The sequence below is a fragment of the Podarcis raffonei genome, chromosome 3 (genome assembly GCF_027172205.1).
Source record: "Podarcis raffonei isolate rPodRaf1 chromosome 3, rPodRaf1.pri, whole genome shotgun sequence".
NCBI lineage: Eukaryota > Metazoa > Chordata > Lepidosauria > Squamata > Lacertidae > Podarcis > Podarcis raffonei.
The window spans coordinates 91,911,853-91,923,965 of record NC_070604.1 but is presented as its reverse complement, the minus strand read 5'-3'; the positions used below and the strand labels follow the sequence as shown (position 1 = coordinate 91,923,965).

Sequence of the window (12,113 nt, the reverse complement as noted above, 5' to 3'; positions counted from 1 at the left end):
CCACCTTCTGAATCTGAGCGATTTTATCTGCAAAAAACTTTGCAAAAGCATTGCAGGAGATCTTGGGGTCCCTACCAGGCCCCGGTGGTACAGGTGTAATCTGGTCTGTGACCGTTTTAATAAATTTGATTTGATTTGATTTGGTACAGGTGGTTCCGATAGATTGTGAACCACCTGAAAAAGTCTCCTGCTGCTGTTTTCTGCAGATGCAATGGAGGCGGCGAAGAAGGCCCTCTTCGCCGTCGCCATTGCCACTTGGTAGGCTCGACGTTGAGCTCTAACCCGTGTCTGGTCTGATTCAGAATGAGTTTTCCGCCACCGGCGCTCTAGCCGTCTCAACGATTGTTTCATCACCCTCAGCTCCGGGGAAAACCACGGGGCTGTCCGGGCTCCATGCAATCGGAGAGGGCGCTTCGGAGCCAGACAGTCAATAGCCCTGGTTAACTCCGCATTCCAGCGTGCCACCAGGGAATCGGCTGAAAGGCCATCAACTTGGGATAAAGCATCCCCTACCACTCTCTGGAAGCCAATTGGATCCATTAAGTGGCGGGGGCGGACCATCCGAATCGGTCCCACCTCCCTGCAGAGGGGAAGGGTTGTGGAGAAGTCCAGTTGCACCAGGAAGTGATCTGACCATGGCACTTCTTTTGTTTCGCTTTTAGTTAGTGTCAGATCACCAACATCCATAGAGGTGAACACCAAGTCTAAGGCATGTCCACGGCTATGAGTTGGGCCAAACTTATTCAGGGACAGCCCCATGGAGGCCATGCTTTACACGAAGTCCCGAGCGGCCCCTTGTAAGGTCGTGTCGGCATGGATGTTAAAATCCCCCAGGACAACCAAGCTAGGTGTCTCCAGGAGCATATCCGCCACGACCTGAAGCAGCTCGGGCAGGGAATCCTTGGTGCAGCGGGGAGGTCGGTACACCAGTAGGAATCCTGTACTGCCCCTATTGCCCAACTTCCAGAACATGCACTCAGAAAACTGGGTCTTCCCAATAGGACGCCTGGTGCAGACTAATGACTTCCTAAAAATCACTGCAACCCCCCCTCCCCGCCCACATGACCTGGGTTGCTGTGCGTAAGAGAAACCTGGTGGGCAAGCAGCGGCAAGGACAGGCCCATCTGCTTCATCCAACCAGGTCTCTGTCACACATGCCAGGTCAAATCCTCCATCCACAATCAGGTCGTGGATGGCAGTGGTTTTATTCATCATTGACCTGGCATTGCACAGCAACACTTTCAGGTCATGTGGGTTTCCCTTGCTGATTACTGTATCCTTCCGGAAAAGTTGACAGCTATGCGCCACACGCCCAGCTCTGCCCACATCTCTTTGCTTTCCTCCCTTGAGAATAGCTTTGCCTTTTCCCAATTATTTTCAAGTGATAGCTTTAGCACTGTCTCTGAAATGTAACGAAACCTATTTTTGCATTTCCGGGTCCTTCAGAGGCTGGAACGAGAACTGTTTTGTTGGCTCTGTCTCTCCCATTCAACACCCACTGCAGAACTCCTGGATATTTTGGCAGGAGATGTAGATAAGATTAGCCTCATTTACTCTGCATTAATTAATCTAGAATAACCACCACCACCACACCCCCGGCTTCCATCCTCAGAATAACTTGTATGGATTCAAGCCACCGCACAATGTGTAGTGACTTACTTACGTAGTTTGGATATGGTTCAAACATGCTATAGAAAAGAAATTACCTAAATTAATCAATATAGGACTTGTTTCAGGAGGGAAAATGTTTAGGATGGTAGTTTTAGTGTGAAATATACCATTATTTTTATTTCTGAGATCTTAACACATCTCACCCCACCGCCGAAAAATTATGGTGCCATTGATCTACTCCCCTTTTCCCTTAGCTACAAACATCCTATCTCTTTCCATCCCCTTCTGCAGCCATGAGAAGGTTCAATATATACTTGAGTTTTAAAGAATTCAGAAGTAATAATGTATACCATTGCCTCGGGAGAGGAGTTTTCTTGAAGTAGTGGTGCTCACACTACACATTTAAAGCACATTTATACCACTTTAGCAGTCATGGTTTGCCCCCTAGAATCCTGGGAAATGAAGTTACTCCTCATAGAACTACAATTCCCAGCACTCCTAACGAACTACAGTTCCAAGGATTCTTTGGGGGAAGAAGAAGAAGAAGAGTTTGGATTTGATATCCCGCTTTATCACTACCCTAAGGAGTCTCAAAGCGGCTAACAATCTCCTTTCCCTTCCTCCCCCACAACAAACACTCTGTGAGGTGAGTGGGGCTGAGAGACTTCAAAGAAGTGTGACTAGCCCAAGGTCACCCAGCAGCTGCATGTGGAGGAGCGGAGACGCGAACCCGGTTCCCCAGATTACGAATCTACCGCTCTTAACCACTACACCATACTGGCTCTCTCAGCTATGGCTGCTGAAATAGTTCAAGAGTGCTTTAAATACATAGTGTGGATGAAGCTTCAGGTTAGGTAATTTCTCTCCCTACAAATAAAGATGCTTACACAGCCTCAGGTGGGCACTTCATTCCACGCTTAAGAATGTTAATTCAGGAATACACTGCTCTTGAGTGGAGCTGCAAGGCAAGAGCAGAATCTTTCCTTAGCCATTTGGCTGGGGGTTCTGATTTCTGTTGGTTTGAAAAAAGTTGAAAATTGTAAGGTGAAGTTGCAAGTGGAACCTGTGGCACATTCTAGAATAAAAGACCTCAGAAAGTGACACACAAAGTGTAACATTGAACAGCCCCTAAAAGCACCACAAAACAAAATTTAAAACATTTTAAAGCATGGGTAGGCAAACTAAGGCCCAGGGGCCTGGATCCGGCCCAATCGCCTTCTAAATCCGGCCTGCGGGCAGACAGGGAACCAGCGTGTTTTTACATGAGTAGAATGTGTCCTTTTATTTAACATGCATCTCTGAGTTATTTGTGGAGCATAGGAATGCATTCATTTCCCCCCCAAAAAATATAGTCTGCCCCCCCCGAAGGTCTGAGGGACAGTGGACCGGCCCCCTGCTGAAAAAACTTGTTGACCCCTGTTTTAAAGCATTCAAAACTGTTATAAATACAGCATATAGCCAGCATGTAGACAATCAACAGCCTGGTTTATGAACGTTTGAAGTCCTGAAAACCATAGGGCTCTTGCTTCCCAGTGTCCTGGTTTTGACTAAAATGGTGCCTGAACTCACCACCTGAGTTTGCTAATAGGAGTAAAATGTGTCCACCTTTCTTGAATTGGCCAAAAGGGCAACACATTGGAATTAAGTAGATTGACCTAGTCTAATCTACAAGGTACTTGACCCCACACCACAAGAACGAACAGCACAGACATTAGGAAGAATGTGTAAAGCATAGAGGAAAGTAATAACCCAATCTTGTAGGGAATGGCTGAGCAAGCAGGCCAGAATTTCCCAACCAGTCAGAAGCTCAACTGGCTGGAACTTTCCAGTAGTTGAATATGTGCATTCTCAGAGTTGCACAGTTGCTGTTAATTAAGCAGGCCGCCATATTGACCTTGAGCTACTAGTCACTGCCAGATAACACAGTTGCACTCAATCCATGTTCTCATTCTCATTACTAAGAGCCAGAAACCAATTTTCTCTGCTGCCCGGAGGCCTGCAGAAATCAAACTTTGGTCAAGGCAGAAGCAGAAGAAAGGCTTTTCTTGACACTCCCTGTTTCCAATATTTTAAAGAGCCAGTAAGCATAATCAATAGGGATGTTCTAATTTATTTTGTCTGTAATACTAGGTCTCATTGACCACTGGTGGGGCTTGCTTCCAAGTAAGCATCCCTAGACCCAGGATGTTGGGGGGGGGAGTGCAACCAATCCAAAACATGGCTATAATGGTGGGTTAGAAGCATGAGACATTGAACTACACATTTCCACAAAGCTGGACTTTAAGAGGCAGTTAAAGGCATGTTTTCCTCACACCTCTCGTTGGGATTACATTAAAGTAGCCTGTTTGTAGCTTTTCTTTGAGATCACATTAGATATCACTCTCTGGCAGTGCTCTTGGGGTATCTTTTTCAGAATAATTATGTCTCTCCTGTTGTGCATCTCTAGCATCTCCTACTTTTCATTGTCAGTATTTATTTTCACTTAGAAAATGTTAATCTTGCCTTCAGGCAGTTGCACTCTCAACTGGATTTACTGAGGCCTAATCTATGCAAGTAGTTTCCAGGGGTGGTACCCCATGAGGCAATTCTGCTAGTGAAAGGACTGTTAGTGAAAGAACCATGGCTGCACCATGGAACTTCTCCTCCTCCTTCTTCTCCCTGTCCTCCCCCCAGATCTGTTCTGGAAGTTCCCTTAACCCTAAGTAGCAGATTTGGGGAGGAAATGTGGGGCACACATGGAGAGGAGAGGGAGCAGCTTGCCATTGTTCCTGCTCCAGTGTGCAGTCTACCCTCCAGACACAGCCCATGAGGGTTGGTATGTCAAGGATCAATACAGGTTCTTTGTTTGTGAACAACTCAGTTCCATTCCTACTTATAGCCTGCTTTGAAAGTAGCCCCTTGCAGTGTCTGATAAGGTGCTTCCAAAATGTGAGGAGACCTTGGAAGTATCCTCTGCCATAAGAAGAGGGGTTTGGACAAGAAAGGTTGAGGAGAGTCTCCAGCACACAGAAATGAGTTCAGGAACCCAAGAGGTAGCTTAAGATCTCTGCGCAAAAGTCCTTGTCCATCTGTCTTGGAGGCTTTAGTTGAGAATTCCTGCATTGCCGGGGGTTGGACTAGATGACCCTCGGGGTACCTTCCAACTCTACAATTCTATAATCCTTAGGTGAGGTGTTAGCACAGCCGCCTATAATTTTTTAGGTTTGTATATTAAACACGTCTGCTTGATGCTAGTCATGGGGAGGAAACAGCAAGAACCAGCACAGAGTAAACAGGAAATGTTATCTGATCCAAGAGAGGTATAATTAGCACTAAAATAATTAATTGAGTAATCAATTTCGTTAACTTATTCATTAAGCACAGATTAAAAATGTGGGGTTTTAATTAGATTTTAACTGGACTATCCCCGAGAAGGATATTTAGTGCTAATAGCATTCTTGTAAATGTTCCGTGTCTGGGGGTCTCAGGAACATTTTACCGTAGATTTAGTTTCTCCCCCCGAACCATAGTAAGAGCCCCTGCTGCCTTAGAGTTCACTCTTACCAAAGAGACAAGTGCTATGTTATGAGAACACATGACCCGGTTGATGTGCCCAATCTGGCTAGAATAAATGTGGGTGGACAGGGGGAAACAGCAAAACAATACCCCTCCCTTCCCACAGACACATTTAAAAGGAAGCCACTATAGAGAAGGCCCGTTCTCATGTTGCTACCCTCCGGATCTCTCATGGAGGAGGCGCACAAAGAAGGGCCTCAAATAATGAGAGCAGAGTCTGGGACGGTTTATATGGGGAGAGGCTGTCCTTCAGATGGTCCTTCACCAGCCCTTTCTGTCCACTGGGATTCTCCTCAGGTCATCTGCCCTCTTTAAGCACTTTTGTGTCCCTGTCTGATGCCTCTTGCTTGCCTGGAAGGAGAATGGAGAGGTGTGTGGCATGTCTGTGAGTAGAAACCTCTGACCTTCTTGCATGGCTGGAATATAACTCCCTGCAAGAAGGTAAGACTTGCATCCATTGCTCTGCCCTCTTATCATCTGGCCTAGCCCTTGTTTGTGGCTCCCAGAAGATTTCCCGCAAGAGGTTGCATCCCTTGTGCTGAAAAGCTTTCTCCACCCCTTCTTGTACATAATGCATACAATGTTTTTGGTAGCAGAATGGGCAGTATATGTGAGAATAAGACTCCTTTAAGAACTGGGCTGGAAGGAGTGGTAATAATAATAATAATAATAATAATAATAATAATAATAATAATTATTATTATTATTATTATTATTTATTATTTATACCCCGCCCATACCTAGCCACTCTGGGCAGCTCCCAATTGAGTGTTAAAAACAATACAGCATTAAATATTATAAGCTTCCCCAAATAGGGCTGCCTTCAGATGTCTTTTAAAAATAGGGTAGCTGCTTATTTCCTTGACATCTGATGGGAGGGCGTTCCACAGGGCGGGTGCCACTACCGAGAAGGCCCTCTGTCTGGTTCCCTGTAACCTCACTTCTTGCAAGGAGGGAACCGCCAGAAGGCGCTCAGCGCTGGATCTCAGTATCCGGGCTGAACGATGGGGGTGGAGATGCTCCTTCAGGTGTACAGGACTGAGACCATTTAGGAATTTAAAGGTCATAGAATCATAGAATCATAGAATCATAGAGTTGGAAGAGACCACAAGGGCCATCGAGTCCAACCCCCTGCCAAGCAGGAAACACCATCAGAGCACTCCTGACATATGGTTGTCAAGCCTCTGCTTAAAGACCTCCAAAGAAGGAGACTCCACCACACTCCTTGGCAGCAAATTCCACTGTCGAACAGCTCTTACTGTCAGGAAGTTCTTCCTAATGTTTAGGTGGAATCTTCTTTCTTGTAGTTTGGATCCATTGCTCCGTGTCCGCTTCTCTGGAGCAGCAGAAAACAACCTTTCTCCCTCCTCTATGTGACATCCTTTTATATATTTGAACATGGCTATCATATCACCCCTTAACCTCCTCTTCTCCAGGCTAAACATGCCCAGCTCCCTTAGCCGTTCCTCATAAGGCATCGTTTCCAGGCCTTTGACCATTTTGGTTGCCCTCCTCTGGACACGTTCCAGTTTGTCAATGTCCTTCTTGAACTGTGGTGCCCAGAACTGGACACAGTACTCCAGGTGAGGTCTGACCAGAGCAGAATACAGTGGCACTATTACTTCCCTTGATCTAGATGCTATACTCCTATTGATGCAGCCCAGAATTGCATTGGCTTTTTTAGCTGCCGCGTCACACTGTTGGCTCATGTCAAGTTTGTGGTCAACCAAGACTCCTAGATCCTTTTCACATGTAGTGCTCTCAAGCCAGGTGTCACCCATCTTGTATTTGTGCCTCTCATTTTTTTTGCCCAAGTGCAATACTTTACATTTCTCCCTGTTAAAATTCATCTTGTTTGTTTTGGCCCAGTTCTCTAATCTGTCAAGGTCGTTTTGAAGTGTGATCCTCTCCTCTGGGGTGTTAGCCACCCCTCCCAGTTTGGTGTCATCTGCAAATTTGATCAGGATGCCCTTGAGTCCATCATCCAAGTCGTTGATAAAGATGTTGAATAAGACCGGGCCCAAGACAGAACCCTGTGGCACCCCACTAGTCACTCTTCTCCAGGATGAAGAGGAACCATTGATGAGCACCCTTTGGGTTCGGTCAGTCAGCCAGTTACAAATCCACTGAGTGGTAGCAAAGTCAAGACCGCATTTTACCAGCTTCTTTACAAGAATATCATGGGGCACCTTGTCAAATGCCTTGCTGAAATCAAGGTAGGCTACATCCACTGCGTTCCCTTCATCTACCAGGCTTGTAATTCTGTCAAAAAACGAGATCAGGTTAGTCTGACATGACTTATTTTTCAGAAATCCATGCTGACTATTGGTGATCACAGCATTCCTTTCTAGGTGCTCACAGACTGTTTGCTTAATGATCTGCTCCAGAATCTTCCCTGGTATTGATGTCAGACTGACTGGGCGGTAATTATTTGGGTCCTCTCTTTTCCCCTTTTTGAAAATAGGGACAACATTTGCCCTCCTCCAGTCTGCCGGGACTTCGCCTGTTCTCCAGGAATTCTCAAAGATGACTGCCAGTGGTTCTGAAATCACATCTGCCAGTTCTTTTAATACTCTTGGATGCAGTTCATCTGGCCCTGGAGACTTGAATACATCTAGACTAGCCAAGTATTCTTGTACTATCTCCTTAGTTATTCTGGGCTGTGTTTCCTCTGCTGAATCATTTGCTCCAAATTCTTCAGGTCGGGCATTGTTTTCTTTATCGGAGAAGACTGAGGCAAAGAAGGCATTGAGGAGTTCAGCCCTTTCTGTGTCCCCTGTTTGCATTTCACCATCTTCTCCTCTGAGTGACCCCACTGTTTCTTTGTTCTTCCTTTTGCTACAAACATACCCATAAAAGCCTTTTTTGTTGCTTTTAACCTCTCTAGCAAGCCTGAGTTCATTCTGTGCTTTAGCTTTTCTGACTTTGTGTCTACACGTGCTGGCTATTTGTTTGAATTCCTCTTTGGTGGTTTCCCCCCTTTTCCATTTTTTGTACACATCCTTTTTTAATCTTAACTCAGTTAAAAGTTCTTTAGATAGCCACCCTGGCTTCTTTAGGCACCTTCCATGTTTCCGTCTCATTGGTATTGCCTGAAGTTGTGCTTTTACTATCTCCCTCTTAACAAACTCCCAACCATCATGAACTCCCTTTCCTTTTAGTATTACTGTCCATGGGATCTCACCAAGCACTTCCCTAAGTTTTATGAAGTCGGCTTTCTTAAAGTCGAGAAATTGAGTCCTAGTATGCTTGGCTGCTCCTTTCCGCTGTATAGTAAACTTCAGAAGAGCATGATCACTCGCGCCTAATGATCCTTCCACTTCTACCCCACTAACCAGGTCATCAACATTGGTTAGGACCAGATCTAAAATGGCTGTTCCTCTTGTTGCTTCTCCCACTTTCTGGACAATGAAGTTGTCTGCAAGGCCAGTGAGGAATCTGTTTGACCTTATGCTCTTGGCTGAGTTTGACATCCAACAAATATCTGGGTAATTGAAGTCCCCCATTACTACTATCTCCCTTCCTTTTGCATGCTTGGCCATCTGTTCCAGGAAGGCATCATCTATGTCCTCCGTTTGGCTTGGGGATCTATAGTAAACTCCCACAATGAGGTCACTGTTATTCTTCTCTCCCTTAATTTTGACCCAAATGCTCTCACTTTGGCTTTGAGGTTCTAAATCTTGGATCTCTTCACAGGTATACACATCCCTGACATATAACGCCACTCCTCCTCCTTTCTTGTCTGGTCTGTTTCTCTGAAATAGATTGTATCCCTCCATTATTACATTCCAATCGTGGGACTTATCCCACCAGGTTTCAGTGATTCCTATTATGTCATATTTAGTTTGCTGTACCAAGAGCTCAAGCTCATCTTGTTTATTTCCCATACTTTGCGCATTAGTGTACAGACATTGAAGTCCATTAATCATTCCCCCGTGTCTCTTATTTAAGGATTTTTTCCTCCCACCACTAGGTCTGCATGCTGTTTGCTCCATTCGGTCTATGACATTTGGATGATCATCTTCATCAATTGATAGACTCCTACCTTCAGGAGCACTGTCTCCCTCCCCCACATTAGTCAGTTTAAAGCCCTCCTGATGAGGTTTCTGAGATTTTTTGCAAAAACATTCCTCCCAACCGTTGTGAGGTGCAGCCCATCGCTTGCCAGAAGTCCATCTTCAAGAAACTGCATTCCGTGATCTAAGAATCCAAACCGTTCCTGTTTACACCATTTGCGAAGCCAGTTGTTCACTTCCACTATTTTTCCCTCTCTCCCTGGGCCACGTCGTTCAACTGGGAGGACAGATGAGATGACAATTTGTGCATTTAATTGCTTCAATTTCCTGCCCAGAGCCTCGTAATCTCTTTTGATCTTCTGGAGGCTATTGCTTGCGGTGTCATTGGTTCCCACATGAACCAAGAGGAAGGGGTATTTGTCAGTGGGTTTTATGATTCCTTGCAGTCGTTCAGTTACATCTTGGATCTTAGCCCCGGGGAGACAGCACACTTCCCGAGACATCTTGTCAGGCCCACAGATCACTGCTTCTGTTCCCCTCAGTAGGGAATCCCCTATCACCACTACACGCCTCCTCTTAGGTCTGGTCGGGGTTCTTCCGTGAGCTGTCCGTTCCAAGGTCGCATGCACATTCCCTGAGGACTGCCTTTGCTGCTCGTCTTCATATACCTGATCGACTGTAATGAGGGAGAGATCCTCAAATGGAGTCTGCTCTTCGTCTTCCATGCTAGGGGAAAGGACCTCAAAGCGATTGCGTATTTCTAAACAATCAGAGCGAACCCTGGGCCTCTTACTTCTTTGAGTCACGTTTCTCCATATATCTGGCTCCTGTGTTGGTGAACTAGCCTCCTCAGGGGAGTCCCCTGTCTCCTCCTTGGTGGAGACGGTGTGCTCTGTTGCTTCCAAGAAGAGCTCCAGCTCTCTAATTCTTTGGAGTGTAGCTACACGTTCCTCCAGTTGCTGGACTTTGTCTTTTAAGAGGGCAATCAACATGCAATTGCTGCAGGTAAAGCTGCCTGCAACCTTTGGCAAGATGGCAAACATTGCGCAGGAACCACAGGCGACTGCAGCTGTTCCCTCACCCTCCATCTTGAGAAGGTGTCGTTGGGGGTGACTACAGCGGTCCTCCATCATAAAAAGTGTGAAGACAGGACAAATAAATCCCCCCAAATAAACCTATATCTCCCCCAACAAACGTTTGAGACTAGCTCCCCTAAACCTAAAAGATGGATCAAACTGCGCGCGCCGCTAGGCGCGCGCCGCTGCCCTACAAGCTCTGACAAGCTCCTCCCACAGCTAATCACCTACCTCAACAGAAGCCCTGCCCCCTCTGACCTTTGCACAGAGAAAGCAGCTAATCAGCCACAAGAAACTCACACAAGAAAACCCTTTTTGTTCCTTCTTCAGCTGCTGCCCTACAAGCTCTGACAAGCTCCTCCCACAGCTAATCACCTACCTCAACAGAAGCCCTGCCCCCTCTGACCTTTGCACAGAGAAAGCAGCTAATCAGCCACAAGAAACTCACACAAGAAAACCCTTTTTGTTCCTTCTTCAGCTGCTGCCCTACAAGCTCTGACAAGCTCCTCCCACAGCTAATCACCTACCTCAACAGAAGCCCTGCCCCCTCTGACCTTTGCACAGAGAAAGCAGCTAATCAGCCACAAGAAACTCACACAAGAAAACCCTTTTTGTTCCTTCTTCAGCTGCTGCCCTACAAGCTCTGACAAGCTCCTCCCACAGCTAATCACCTACCTCAACAGAAGCCCTGCCCCCTCTGACCTTTGCACAGAGAAAGCAGCTAATCAGCCACAAGAAACTCACACAAGAAAACCCTTTTTGTTCCTTCTTCAGCTGCTGCCCTACAAGCTCTGACAACACCAGCAGCACCAACACTTTCATTTGTACTCGGAAACGTACTGGGATCCAATGCAGATCTGTCAGGACCAGTGTTATATGGTCCTGGAGGCCACTCCTAGTCACCAGTCTAGCTGCTGCATTCTGGATTAGTCCCTAAGTAATGGCATGATGTGGTTGCTGTAAAGATCGCCTTTCTCCACGATGTTATGGATGACAATAACACAATGGATGACATTGGACACTGTGTCCAATGAATAATTATTTCACATTTCATCCTAGACAAAGATCTTGATCTTTCCAATTGTCTAAAAGATCTAAGACATGGCAGATTTGGTTAGTGGGGGAAGTACAAAGGTGTGGTGATGCATGTACTGTCAGTTGCTCAGTGCAGGGGACTTGGAGAAAAGATTTTCTGTTTGTAGCAATGATTCTTCAGCCTGTGTTACAAAGACATGGGACGATTGGTTGAAAACATTGTTATAAACATCATTATAAAGGCACTCTGAATGTCTCAATGACAAAAGAAATTCTTAAATATAAATGACTCCATTAGGTCCAAAAGAAGTGTCTTCATTTAGGTTTGCTGAAGTTTTAATCCATCGTGCCTCGAAGTCCAAATGCCTGCCATGCTCCCCTAAAAAAAAAAAAAGGCTCCCCCCGCTTTCTCTTTGCAAGACAGCAGTTTATATTCTCCCCCACCCTTTCCAAAGGCATGGCTCATAAATTATTGTGCCACACTGTGAAACCACTCTAAATGGGATTTATACACTCCAGTGTATTTGTAAGAATATGTTTAGTAAGGGTTTTTATTATGCTGTCTTTATGTGTCATCACAATAATAGCTGTTGCATTTTATTTATTGCTCCAGCTTGATGAAAATATTGGAACAGCAACAAATGTGACAGGATACGACATTTTCTAATGAGAATGGATATCAGGTTCATAGTCTGTGCCAGAGCTGTAGCAAGCATATGGTCATGGAATCTGTGTTTGTGTGGGTTCCATATATGGAGGTTCACCAAAGATTTCCTGAGTTCAGCAATGGAAGAAGAATTCAGGTTTCTTCTCATGTTAA

General features: G+C 45.6%; 1 protein-coding gene across 2 annotated transcripts in view; it reads left to right on the top strand.

Annotated features, from left to right (window-relative positions):
- CAPN13 (calpain 13) overlaps nt 1-12,113 on the top strand; it is a 90,213-nt gene that overhangs the window by 54,905 nt on the left and 23,195 nt on the right. The gene's annotated exons all lie outside the window — the stretch shown is intronic.